The sequence below is a fragment of the Cupressus sempervirens genome, chromosome 4 (genome assembly GCF_028749045.1).
Source record: "Cupressus sempervirens isolate cs-2001-9-10 chromosome 4, ASM2874904v1, whole genome shotgun sequence".
Lineage (NCBI taxonomy): Eukaryota > Viridiplantae > Streptophyta > Pinopsida > Cupressales > Cupressaceae > Cupressus > Cupressus sempervirens.
Genome location: NC_143121.1, coordinates 46,163,519 through 46,175,843, shown reverse-complemented (window position 1 = coordinate 46,175,843; position 12,325 = coordinate 46,163,519).

The window sequence follows — 12,325 nt, the reverse complement described above, 5'->3', positions numbered from 1 at the left end:
ATAGGGTAAGATTTAACAATCTTGTAAGCCTTCAACAGGAAAAACTTTCACAGGGTAGATCATGTTTCGTGATCAAAACATTGTAACCTTCATTGGATACACTTTATTACTGTAGTAGTGAAGATTTGTGAGTGTCATCCCCATGCCAATTTTACCTTCTTCTTGGTGGGTTTTTGGGTAACCAAATATCTTGTTTCATACATGTCTTAAATGATTTACTTTCATGCTAAGGATGTATATGTTTAATTTGGTATTTTTGTTTATATAAGCATATATTTTGAGATGGATATGTAGTGAATGTCTTTGAGGTTGAAAGTTTCAAGTGTTGTTCCACCCCGCCCTCTCCCCCCCCCACCCCTCAAAGTTTACTTTCCTATTGTATTTCAAACAATTGGTATCAGAGCCTTGTTCTTTGGAAACTAAAGGTTTGCATCTTTGAAGAAAGATCTTGGAAATGGAAGTCATCAAGTTGGGAAAGACTATTGAGAACCAAAATATTGAAATATATATTTCCCTACATCAACTGAATGAAGTAAGAAATGACTTAAATTAGTCATTGAAAATAAGGAAGGAAATAGTTATTGAAGAGAATGACATATGCTACCAAGATATTGACACTATTGAATTATTTGCACATGGAAACACCAATGGATTTGATGCAACAATTGCAGATTTGATGGAAAAGAATGGAACCCTAGCCAAATAGGTCAGAAATCTCAAGAGAGAACAAGAAGTCTAATCAAAATTGCTATGTGAGGTGACCAAGCAGCAAAATAAACCTAAAGAAAACAAAGTCATGATTGAAGATGAAAAAAGTATTTTGACTAATAGATTGGAAGAGAAAAATCAAAGGTAAATAATATTGCTAACATGCAATTGGAAACTTTGAGTTAGATGATGATCATAGATCATGAATTGAATGCAAAGGATATTGAGATCTCAACATTGAAGTTGTAGAATGAACAATTGAGAAATGTTCTGAAAAGAGAAAAAGAGTTTGTTGAAAGTTTCAACAAATCCAATGAATCCATCAAGTACTTTGATAAATTGATGAGATCCCCTAGATCCAATAGTGATAATTCTAGATTAGGTTACACTAGTACTGAAGAAGGAGAATCATCAAAAATAGGTGAAGAAAGAAGTAACAAAGGTAAGAACTCCAAACCTACTTGTCATTTAACTATGGTAAGATAGATCACATTGCCAATGTTTACAAGAGAAAGACAACAAACCAAAATCCTAAGCAAAATTTCATGGGTCACTACCACAAATGCAACAAACAATGACATCAAGCACATGAATGCAAAACCAAGACCATAAGCACAAAAATATTTCAAGGCTATTACTATAACTGTGAGAAGTATGGAAATACAACATATGAGTGTAGATCTAAAACTTAAATGGTCATCAAACATTCAGACAATGGTAAAGCACAATGGAAACTCTTATAATTGGGATTATAATACTAGGTATAGTTGTCACTATTGTCAAGATTATGGACATGTTGCTGAAAATTGCATAAGAACACATTTTAGAATTGACTACAAAATATGGTTAAGTCAAACTACATATTTTAGCTATTTGAAGACTGGTCACATAAGCAAGAATTGTCCAACAAGGTTAAAGGCACCAAGTAGTGAGTTTGAAAAAGGAAAAGGAAAGGAAGATGTTGAAAATGTCAAAGATGGGATGAGCAAGACATGGAAGAGAAAGGAAGATTGTAACACATCAAGTTCAGATGGGATCACTTCACCCAATGGGTTAGGTGATCACACAACGTCCAATTAAGAAATCAAGAGGTATGTATGGGACCAATATTTAAAAGACACACTATACACGAGTTTCAAGGATTTAGTTCTAAAAATATTATATATGCATGAAGAAAGATTCAAGGTATTGATTGTAACCTAGAAGAAATCTTTAAGTTTTGTTAATTTTCATGTTACTACCGAGCATGAAAAGTTTCACTATGTTTTCCGATTGAAATGTTAGTGAATGTCGAGCTATCCTAAGTAATAGTGTTGACCAAGATCATAGTGGTTTCCAAGTGTAAAGGAAACTTCATGGAAGCTAAGCTTACAACTATGTAAGCACTAAGCATTAAATGTGAGGTTTTAAGGTCTATTTGTTCAATTTTTACTCATTTGACATCATTCAAATTTGAAGTGGAGCACAAAGAGAGAAAGGCAAATTGAAGAGATCATTCCAAGCTTTTTCAAATAGGATTCAACAATTTATTGATATCTTCTCAACAATTTTGCAAAGGTATAATATCATGTGTTGAATTTTTGCAAACCCTAGGTTTTCATAATGGCATCTAGTTCTTTAATTCATAAGGTTAAAGAGGAAATAAGTTTTGAATGTACAATCGATAAGAAATGAGATCAAACAACCAAATTTTAGAGCTATTCCAAATATTTCTTACAAGCAATATCATTCTAGTCCATTATCGATGATACCACCACAAGTTTTAATGATTCAAGATGTGAGATGTTGCTACACATGAAAGGTGGGTTGTAATGCCCCGCCAAGGGATCCAAAGAATTATACTAAGTTTACCCAACAATTTTTTTTTAAACATGAAAGTAAAATCATACACAACACTTGTGGAAGCAATAGTAACATCCAACTGAAAATACATAACATAACAGATTACATTCTTTAAAGATCCCTTAACGTTGAATTACTTCTAATCATAACTTATTCATCTAACATTACATCCTTAAAAATGAAATAACAAGGATACATCCAATGTTCTTAAACCATATACAAGTGTACATTTTAAATTGCTCAATCATCCACTATACATGTTACAAGGTATGAAAAGCTTAAAAGAATAAACATCCGCACAAATAAAGTACAACATCATCCAATATTAATGCATGATGCAATAACATAATGAAACCAAATACCATACATGATACATCATCATCATAAAGATATAAACATCCATCATAAAAGATAACCATATATCTCAAACATAACTAACTAAGTGCACAGTTCCTCCCAACCGTTAATAGCATCATTAGACCATCGTGGATCCTAGCCATCCCTCCGTGCGTAACATTCCAAAGCACCGAAGAGATCATCAATATTATCATAGTAGGAATGTCACTCCTAAAACATCCTACTAATATGCAAAGTAAAGCATAACATATCATCAACTAACATATGCAAATCATCAATGTAAGGAACATACTAGTAAATACATCCATCATAGGGTATCTCATCTATCATAATGATCCAAGAACATAATGAAGATAAATACCAACCAACAATACTCCAGCCACGGTGTCTCAATGGATCTCAAATGATAAGAGTGATAAAACACTACCACCCGATCGCGTGGAACCTAAGTGGTCCACTCCCACCATGCTGAGGAGATAGTCTCAAGTCCCAAATAGGATATCAAAACCACAAAGAATAAATCTCTATGAGTCCAGGAATCCTAAAAAGTATACTACTCAAAGGTTCCAACACACACAAAATTGACATCTAATTCCCAGAGGCACACAATGACGTGTAGGAAACCTACTCTAAGACGTGCAGGTACCTTGCATCATGCAATAGATCAATATCATTTAACAAACTTACTACAAACCTACATTTATACAAATGAAATTTCAAGGAAAATTTTTAAGCAATTTTAATCATTGCTAATAGCATAAGTAGTCTACAGCCTGATGATCGCAGGTGCCTTGTGATCACATGGGCACCCGGTAGACCCAAGCAGGTACGTTGTAGGTGAAAGTGGGTGCATCAATCTATAAGGCTTCCATGTATAGTGGAGTGCTTAACCTCTAATTTTATTAATTCAAGTGACCTACTCCGCGGTGTTCAAGACTCCAATTTTGGCTTTAAAACCACGTCGGATCTTATGGACCACTTGAGACATAAATACAATAAAGATGAACTAGCACCATTTTTATGGAAATTATATATGTCAGCATCTCTCCTTTTATGAGGATGTTAGTGAGAAAGCAACAAGGGATAAACAGTCAAACAAAAATCATCTAAGGATAGAACCTAAATCGAACATGCCTTTCACATAATTTGTGACTAAATAGAAGGCAACTAATAGTGAGGATACAGTCCATCGAAATCATAAAATGTATTAAATCAAATTAATGGTTATCAATTTACTATTAATACAAATCATCATGTAACTAAAAAAAGTCTTTAAAATGATACATGTATATGGAATATAAGCTGTTGAAAACATGCTTGGGTCGTGCCTACTAATTGATGTAGGGGCCGCACGGCATCCAGAGGTGGTCGAGGTGTGGTGATACAAACCCATCTCAAATTTATGTGTTATATATATAAGTTTTTTTTTTTTTTTAATACTAACAAACATTTCCAAAACATTTTTCCAATATGACAATTTTTCTATATAAACATTCTTTTCAAAATTTTATTTCAAAATTAATCAACCACATATTAAATATATAAATATACATATATGTAAATATATATGTATATATATAAATTTATATTATTAATATCATTTGTAGATATCATCTGATAGAAAGATTACATCTAATCATTTAAATTTCAGCTTAGAATTTCCATTTAATTTCAAATCTTGTCTATCTAATTTCACAATATAAATTCGAACCCAAACCCGATTCAAATCTAAATTTTTCTTTAATTGGATCTAGGTTTTTCTAATGTTTCCTTTTCTACCAAATAAGTACATATCTAGATTCTGATTCAAATTGCAAATTCATTCATGAAATATAATCAGACACATGTAACAACATGGTGAAGACAGGAAAAGAAAGAGTGCAAAGAGAGTATGTGATTATCACGAGTGCACTTGGACACTGATGCTAATTTTGCCATGCCTTAGAAGTCCATAGAAAATCCTTTCCTTCTCCATCATTCACAAACCTTCCAAGATCCAAGCCAATCGAGAATCTCCAAGTGACTAGAAGAGCTAGAAGGAATATAGAAGCATATAGAAAATATATGAGCATGAAGAAGAATATGAGCTTGTAGCTTGTAGCTTCCATTAAGCTTGTAGCTTCCATAAGGGTTGCCAAAACACACTAAGAGAGCCTCTATTTAAAGGCCTCTAAGATGCATCTAGAGTGTCTCTAGAGACAACTAGAAGATAAGCATGACAACCAAGCATGAGCCTTCTCCAACCTTCTAGATAAGTCTTAAGGTTGTAGACACCATGTGCTCAAATAAAAATGCTAACTTCTAAGTGTAGACAACTAGTGCATTCTTAGAGTGCAAACTTCTGTGTTATCTACATGACAACTCTCGAGAATTTGCCAACTCCTATGTGAGCAAATATTAAAAATAATGCACATTAATTAATATAATATTTAATTTACTCTTTTCAATTTAATTTATTTATTTATTAAATCTCATGCACTAACTTTTAATAATTTCACTTTTCAATCTTAATATATTTATATTTTAATCACATGAGATTTAGAATCTTTTATTAATTTAAATATATTTTCCACTTTTAAATTTCATTTTCCAAAACTTAATTGCTAAAATATTTATTAGCTTTAATAATAATATTATTTAGTCATTTATTTAAAAATGAACTCCAAATATATTATTATTAAAATAAATATTGTCACATTCCAAATTTAAACTTTTAACTTTTATTTTCACGTTTAATTATTTTATTTAATTAATTAAATAAAATAAATATCATATTAATTTTCCATTTAAATTAAACCATTAATTAAATCTTTTAATTAGGCTTAATTAATAGAAAATAATTCAAAGACTGATAAGGTAAAAATATGAAAATCCATCATAGCCAAAATACATACAAAATCAAACCAAGGGTTTAAATCACGAATTATGTCATCCGACATATTCGGAGGGTACTCAACTCAGATACTTGTCCTAATTTTTCAATTAGAACAAATGGCTTAAAAGGGTTAGGATTTGGACTTGAGAATTTATCTCCCCTCTCTTATCATTGAGATAATGTAATAGGGTACACTCATCCTAACAAATTCAGGGAAGTCGATACCCGGTAACTGCAACCTGCATAAAAAAACCACGCATGTACAAGCACAATATATACTAAACTAAATAGGCAATGGCAGGAAGTGGTGCATCGTGTAGATCCCGACTAGCAGGTGACTACGACTCCCTTCCTTAACCACATCAGACACGCCATACAAAAGAAAACACACAAAACAAACACACACACCATACACATGCAAGTATGGGGTATGTATCCATAATAAAACACATATGATAATAAATTATCTAACTAATCATCATTAATAACTAAAATCAATGTAATAATCATCATCAATAATGGCGAACACTAAAAATAATCATCATACATACATGAAATGTAGAGTCTAAGTAATCTCATCACATAATAAACTGAATCCATAGCACAATATCTGTTAATCTCAAAACAATGTTGCTAACCATCAACATAAAACTAGCTCCAAAAGAGTTCAGCAACGATATCAAAATGCGAACTAGGGGCAGGCACTACATGGGTAGCATAGGTGACATGGAAATTAGAGAAACCTATGGGAAATTGTGTGAAAATAGAGCATTGAAAGATGAATTCAAAATTTTAGAGAGAAAAGGGTTAACCTCTGCCCTAGACTTCTCCAATGTCTTGAAAAATTAATGGATAAATATAGTTTTTAGAAGAATTCATGATAATTGTATATGGTTAGATAATGGACTGATAAAGATCACAAAGAAGATTGTACATGGAGTGATAGGGTATCCAACCCTTGACTGACCTAAAACCATGAGGAGTGAGGCAAAATAAGCTATTAAGAAGAATACAAGGGTGGTGTGGAACAAACGAGGAATGACTATTGACAATATCTCAGATCCCCTAATCTCTTTTGTAGTGAGGATTATAGAACATAAATTCTATCAATCTAGCAGGCTCAATAGTGTACCATGTATTGTTGTTGACATGGGCTATAAGATAGTTAAGATGGATCATACCTCTAACTTTACTAAGTTGTAGATGCCACAGTTATTAGAAAACCTGGGAGCAATAAGGAAGACCAAGAGTGCACAATGTAAATTTGGTTCAATTCTTGAATGTATATTCTATGAACAAAATATATTTCCTACTTTTGGTAAAGTTGCATGGAAAAAAATAGATATATTGATGTGCAAATAGGTGAATTTATTGAGAAACTTGGAAAAAAATTGAGTCTCTAATGACTAGCTACTTTGAATATTTCAAGAAGTCAATGAAGAAAAGATTGAGGATACCAGTTTCACTAGTTGAGAAACATTTCAATGATGTTTGCTTTCTATTTGACACTAATTTTACATATTTTCAAGCTATTATTCAAAGGGTAAGGTGGCTAAGGTCACTAAGCTATGAGATCAATGTGGATGAAGCCTCTAAAACACTTACAACATTACTTGTAGAAGATATAGATGCTAAGGCTATTACCTTTGGGAATTATGATGTGGATAAATTTAAGATAATAATGGATTTAAACACTACCTCAATCATAAGAAAGAAAAAAATGATTGTTAAGAAGCTTAAGGAGAAATTTGGTGGAGTAGAAGAAAATGAAGAAGAAGAAGAAAATGATGAAGACGAAGAAGATATTCCTTCTTAGGCACAACTGGCCTTTACCCAACGTTAAGGGGAAGATCTATTGATCTTAGATTGATTTTGACAAGTGAGTGCCAACACACTTAAACCATTTACTTAGTTCATGTTGAACTAGTAGTACATGCTAAGTACATGTAAATAATAGACCATGTCACTTCATAATGAGTATCGAGCCACTCATGTGCCAAGTCACTCAAGTGTTGAGAATATAGTATATGCTGAGTGACATAGGAGCTAAGTAAATAGTGAATGCCAAGCAATATAGTAGCTAAGTCACAATAGAAAGATTAGTGTATGCCGAGCATCAGAGATGTTAGATGACAAGTAAAATAGGTTTGACATATTAGTTTGTAAAGGAAAAAACAACTATGTAAACCATTTTTGAGCTGACTTAAGAATAAATTTTGATATTTTGGAGATAAGGACGAGTCTCTATTTGGATTCCCTATGTAATTATATGCAACCAATCAAAAAATAGGAAAGATTAAGTGGCAAAAATGGATGAATCTCAGCCATAGATTCATACCTAACCCTAAGCCACCAAAGTTTCTTAAGGAAGATGAAACCCTAAACTTTATAAGTGTGTTGAAGGAGTGAAGAGGATAGTTTCCATGTGAAAATAGAGCATTCATGGTGACTTAGAAGTTGTGAAGTAAAACTACATTGTAGAATCAACTAGAGCATAACAGAGGATAGAGAAAAAGATACAACAAAGAGACATATGATCAAGAAGGATAAAGAAAACATTTTTTAGAGCTGATTTGTTATTAGGCAAGCAAGTTTCAACCCTAGGATCAATGCTAAGACATTTTAACAGGTGATTTTAGTTAAATCTCTTAACAAAGTAGTCCTAATGGGTTGTATGAAATTCTTTAACAGGGTGCTTACTTAGTTGTAAGTTGAAGTCCTTTAACCAGGCACACTTCTAACAGGGTGTTAAAATCCTCTAACAAGGTGAGACCTAATAGTCTTTGTAAGCCTTTAATAGGGCAGGCCTTTCATAGGGTAGATCATATTTTATAATCAAAACATTGTAACCTTCATTGGATACACTTTATTACTGTAGTAGCGAAGATTTATGGGTGTCATTCCCACCCTAGTTTTACCTTCTCACTTGGAGGATTTCTGTTTAATCATATCTAGTGTCATATGGGTGAACCCACAATAATGGGTTCCACTTTAGTGGGACGAACAAAAATGTAAAAAATTGCAAAATGAGAAGTTGAGTTTACCATATGTTCGCGCGAACCACTTATCGTGTTCACACGAACTTTTTTTTAAATCATGTTCGCACGAACATCTTTTGTATGTTCACACGAACATATGTGATAAATATGTTTGCACAAACATGATTTGCATGTTCGCACGAACATGCAAAATCACAAAAAATTCAACCTTTTTTTTTTTTTTGCTCTTTTGACTACCATAATTGCAAGAGAATGATCTCCTACTGTAAAATTAAAAATGTCAAAATGTGCTGCTCGGAGCAAGCTTTCCAACGACTATAATTTTAATACATAATTTAATCATTAAGACTTTCAAATATGAGTTTAACTCATTATAGGTTCATTACTGATTGAATATTAACTGACTTTGACACCTCGGGAAAATTAGTAAATTAGGTCAAAAGAATTTTGAAAAATATGGAGGCACTGGCTTATTGAGATACCTTTCTATTCAAAAAAAAAAAATATGGTTTATGATAAATTGACTTCAAATTATTTGTGTCAAACGGAACGTATGTTTGAATTACGGTTCATGTCACTTCAAAACTTCATAAACTATACAATATTCAACAAAAATAAATCAAACCAAATGTAGACACTAGATATTGATGTTACAAATCCAACGCCGAAAGAATTACTTCATTATCATTTCTAGAAAAAAAGTTATGTGTGTCAAACGAACTGTCACTCTTTAAAATATTGAATTTTATTGTGTACCACTTTTCAGAGGAGATAAAAAAAATTGACATAAATAATTTTTTTTTTAGATTAAAAAATAGAGTTACAAAGTAGGAACAAAGTATTTAAAATCACTAGTTTATGTCATCTTGAAATTATTTATAGTTTTGGAGATATAGTCACTTGAACGTGACATTTGTTGCAAAAATATTGATTTCAATGTCAAAATTGGTCAAAAAGTGGAACCCATTATTGTGGGATCACCCATATATGTGTGATTACTTATTTGTGCTTACATGATTTAGATGTACATGCTTTATATGTTATTCATTGACCATATGAGATGGATGCGTGGTGAGAATATAATGGGTCCAACTTTAAACTATTGAATCACCCTCCCCCGACCTCTCAAAATTTTACCTTTCTTATTGTAATTCCAACAATTGGTATCAAAGCCTAGTTCTCTGAAAGAGAAGCTTTACATCTTTGAGGAAAGATCTTGAAATGGAATCTACAAATTGGGAAAGATTATTGAGAATCAAGGAATTGAGATACTATTAGGATTAAACCACGAACAGAAAAATAACAATTACATGCAAATATAACTAGTAAAAAAGAATAATAGATCACTTAGAAAAGAATACAAGGCACCAAGATTTAAAGTGGTTTACCCAATCCCTGGGCTAAGTCCACAAAACAACAAGTCTGATATTATTACAATCCAGTGATTACAACCTGATTACAATCCATAATCCCTTACAGCTCAATACTATCGCAAGAACAAATTTCACATCACAACTTAATGAAAAATGCCTAACTGTAAGCCCTTTTATACAAGTAGTTTTATACTACTTTAAGGTTATAACATGTTGGCCATATGTCGATCGTGGCCCAAAAAAATAATTTGGGGTGATGCCCCGAATTTCAAAGAATTTATGAAGTATGTACAATACTTTCTTGATCAGTCACCGCAAACTAATAGATACAACTCATTCTACATTAGTTGGATGAAGAAAGAGAAGAACTAAAGAAATTCTTGAAGAGAAGGAAAGAAATTTCTATTGAAAAGAATGACACACAATGTAAAGAGATTGACATTACAAAGTTGTTTGCCAATGGTGACTCTAATGCATTTGATGTAGTAATTAAAGATCTAATGGAAAAGAATAGAGTACAAGATTAGGAAATCAGAAATCTCAAGTTAGAGAAAGAATCACAAGCCATGTACTACTATGTAAAGTAATTGAAAAGAAAAAAGCTATGGAAGACAAAGCCATGATTGAAGAAGGAAAAAGAATTATGTCCAACAAACTAGAAGAAAAGTCAACAGAGCTAACCAAGATTTCCAATATGCAATTGGATACTCTAAGTCAAATGATGAATGCCAACTATGAGTTAAATGACAAGGACATTGAGATAACTACATTGAAGTTGCTGAATGAAAAATTGCAGAATAATTTAAAGAGATTAACATAATTTTCTAAAAAATTTAACATGCCAAATGAAGCCATCAAATACTTTGAGTAATTATTAAGATCCCCTAGATCCAATAACGACACATCTAGACTGGGATATAAAAGCACTAAAGAAGGAGAATTATCCAAAAGTATAGAGGAAAGAAACAAAAAAGGTAAGAACTCCAAACCTACTTGTCATAATTGTGATAAGAAAGGACATACTACTAATGTATGTAAGAGAAAGACTACAAATCAGAATGTTATGCCCAAGAACATGATTCATTGTCATAAGTGCAACAACAAAGTTCATCAAGCACATGAATGTAGAACCAAGACCATGTATACACAAAGATTTGAAATTTATTGCTACAACAGTCAAAAGTATGGACATAGAGCTTTTGAATGTAGATCTGTATTCATGTGGTCATGAAACAAGCAAGCAAAGGTAAGCAACAATGAAAGCTCTTACAACTGAGATTATGATACAAGATATAGTTGTCATTATTGTCAAGAATATGGACATGTTCCTAAAAATTACATTAGGACACATTTTAGTGGTAACTACCAAAGGTGGTTGAGTCAAAGCACATGTTTTAGTTGTTTGAAGATTGGTCATATCAATAGGTATTGTCCAACAAAGTCAAAGGAACCAAGTTGTGAATTTGATAAATGCAAAGTCAAGGCAAATGTTGAGCAAACCAGAGATGAGATGAATAAGACATGGAAAAAGAAAGAGGATTGCAACACATCAAATGAAGAAGGGATCACTTCACCCAATGGGTCAAGTGCTCACACCTCATCAAACTAGGTAATCAAAGGGTACGTGGGATTGATATCTAAAATTTATATCATACATCAATTCCAAAAGGTTTTGGTACTAAAAGAACTATATTAGAATACATAAAGATGCAAGATGTTAGGAATTCACATCAAATATTTGAGTTTTTCATGTTTTTTCCAAGACTGAAAAGTTTCCTATATGTGTTGAGTGGAATGTTAAAATATGTTTAGCTATCAAACTAGGTAGTTGATGCCTAGCTCATAGTGGTTGTCAAGTAATGTAAATGTCAATGGATGGTGAGTGAGCATAAAATTTGTTGATGTCAAGCTTATAGTTGTGTAAGCACTCAACATTAATTGTAGGGGTTTCAAAGGGTATTTGATCAATTTTAGCTCATTCTTCACCATTTTAAATTTAAGAAAGAGCAAGAAATTATAGAAGATTCTAGGAACAATCTCACATGCATCCATCAAATTTCACAAGGTATTTATCAAGAGCTGAGCTACATAGTTTTAATTTTCATAAACTTAGTTTCACATTATGGCATTGAGTGCAAAGAATGTAGAGGGAAAGGAAATTTTGAATGTTC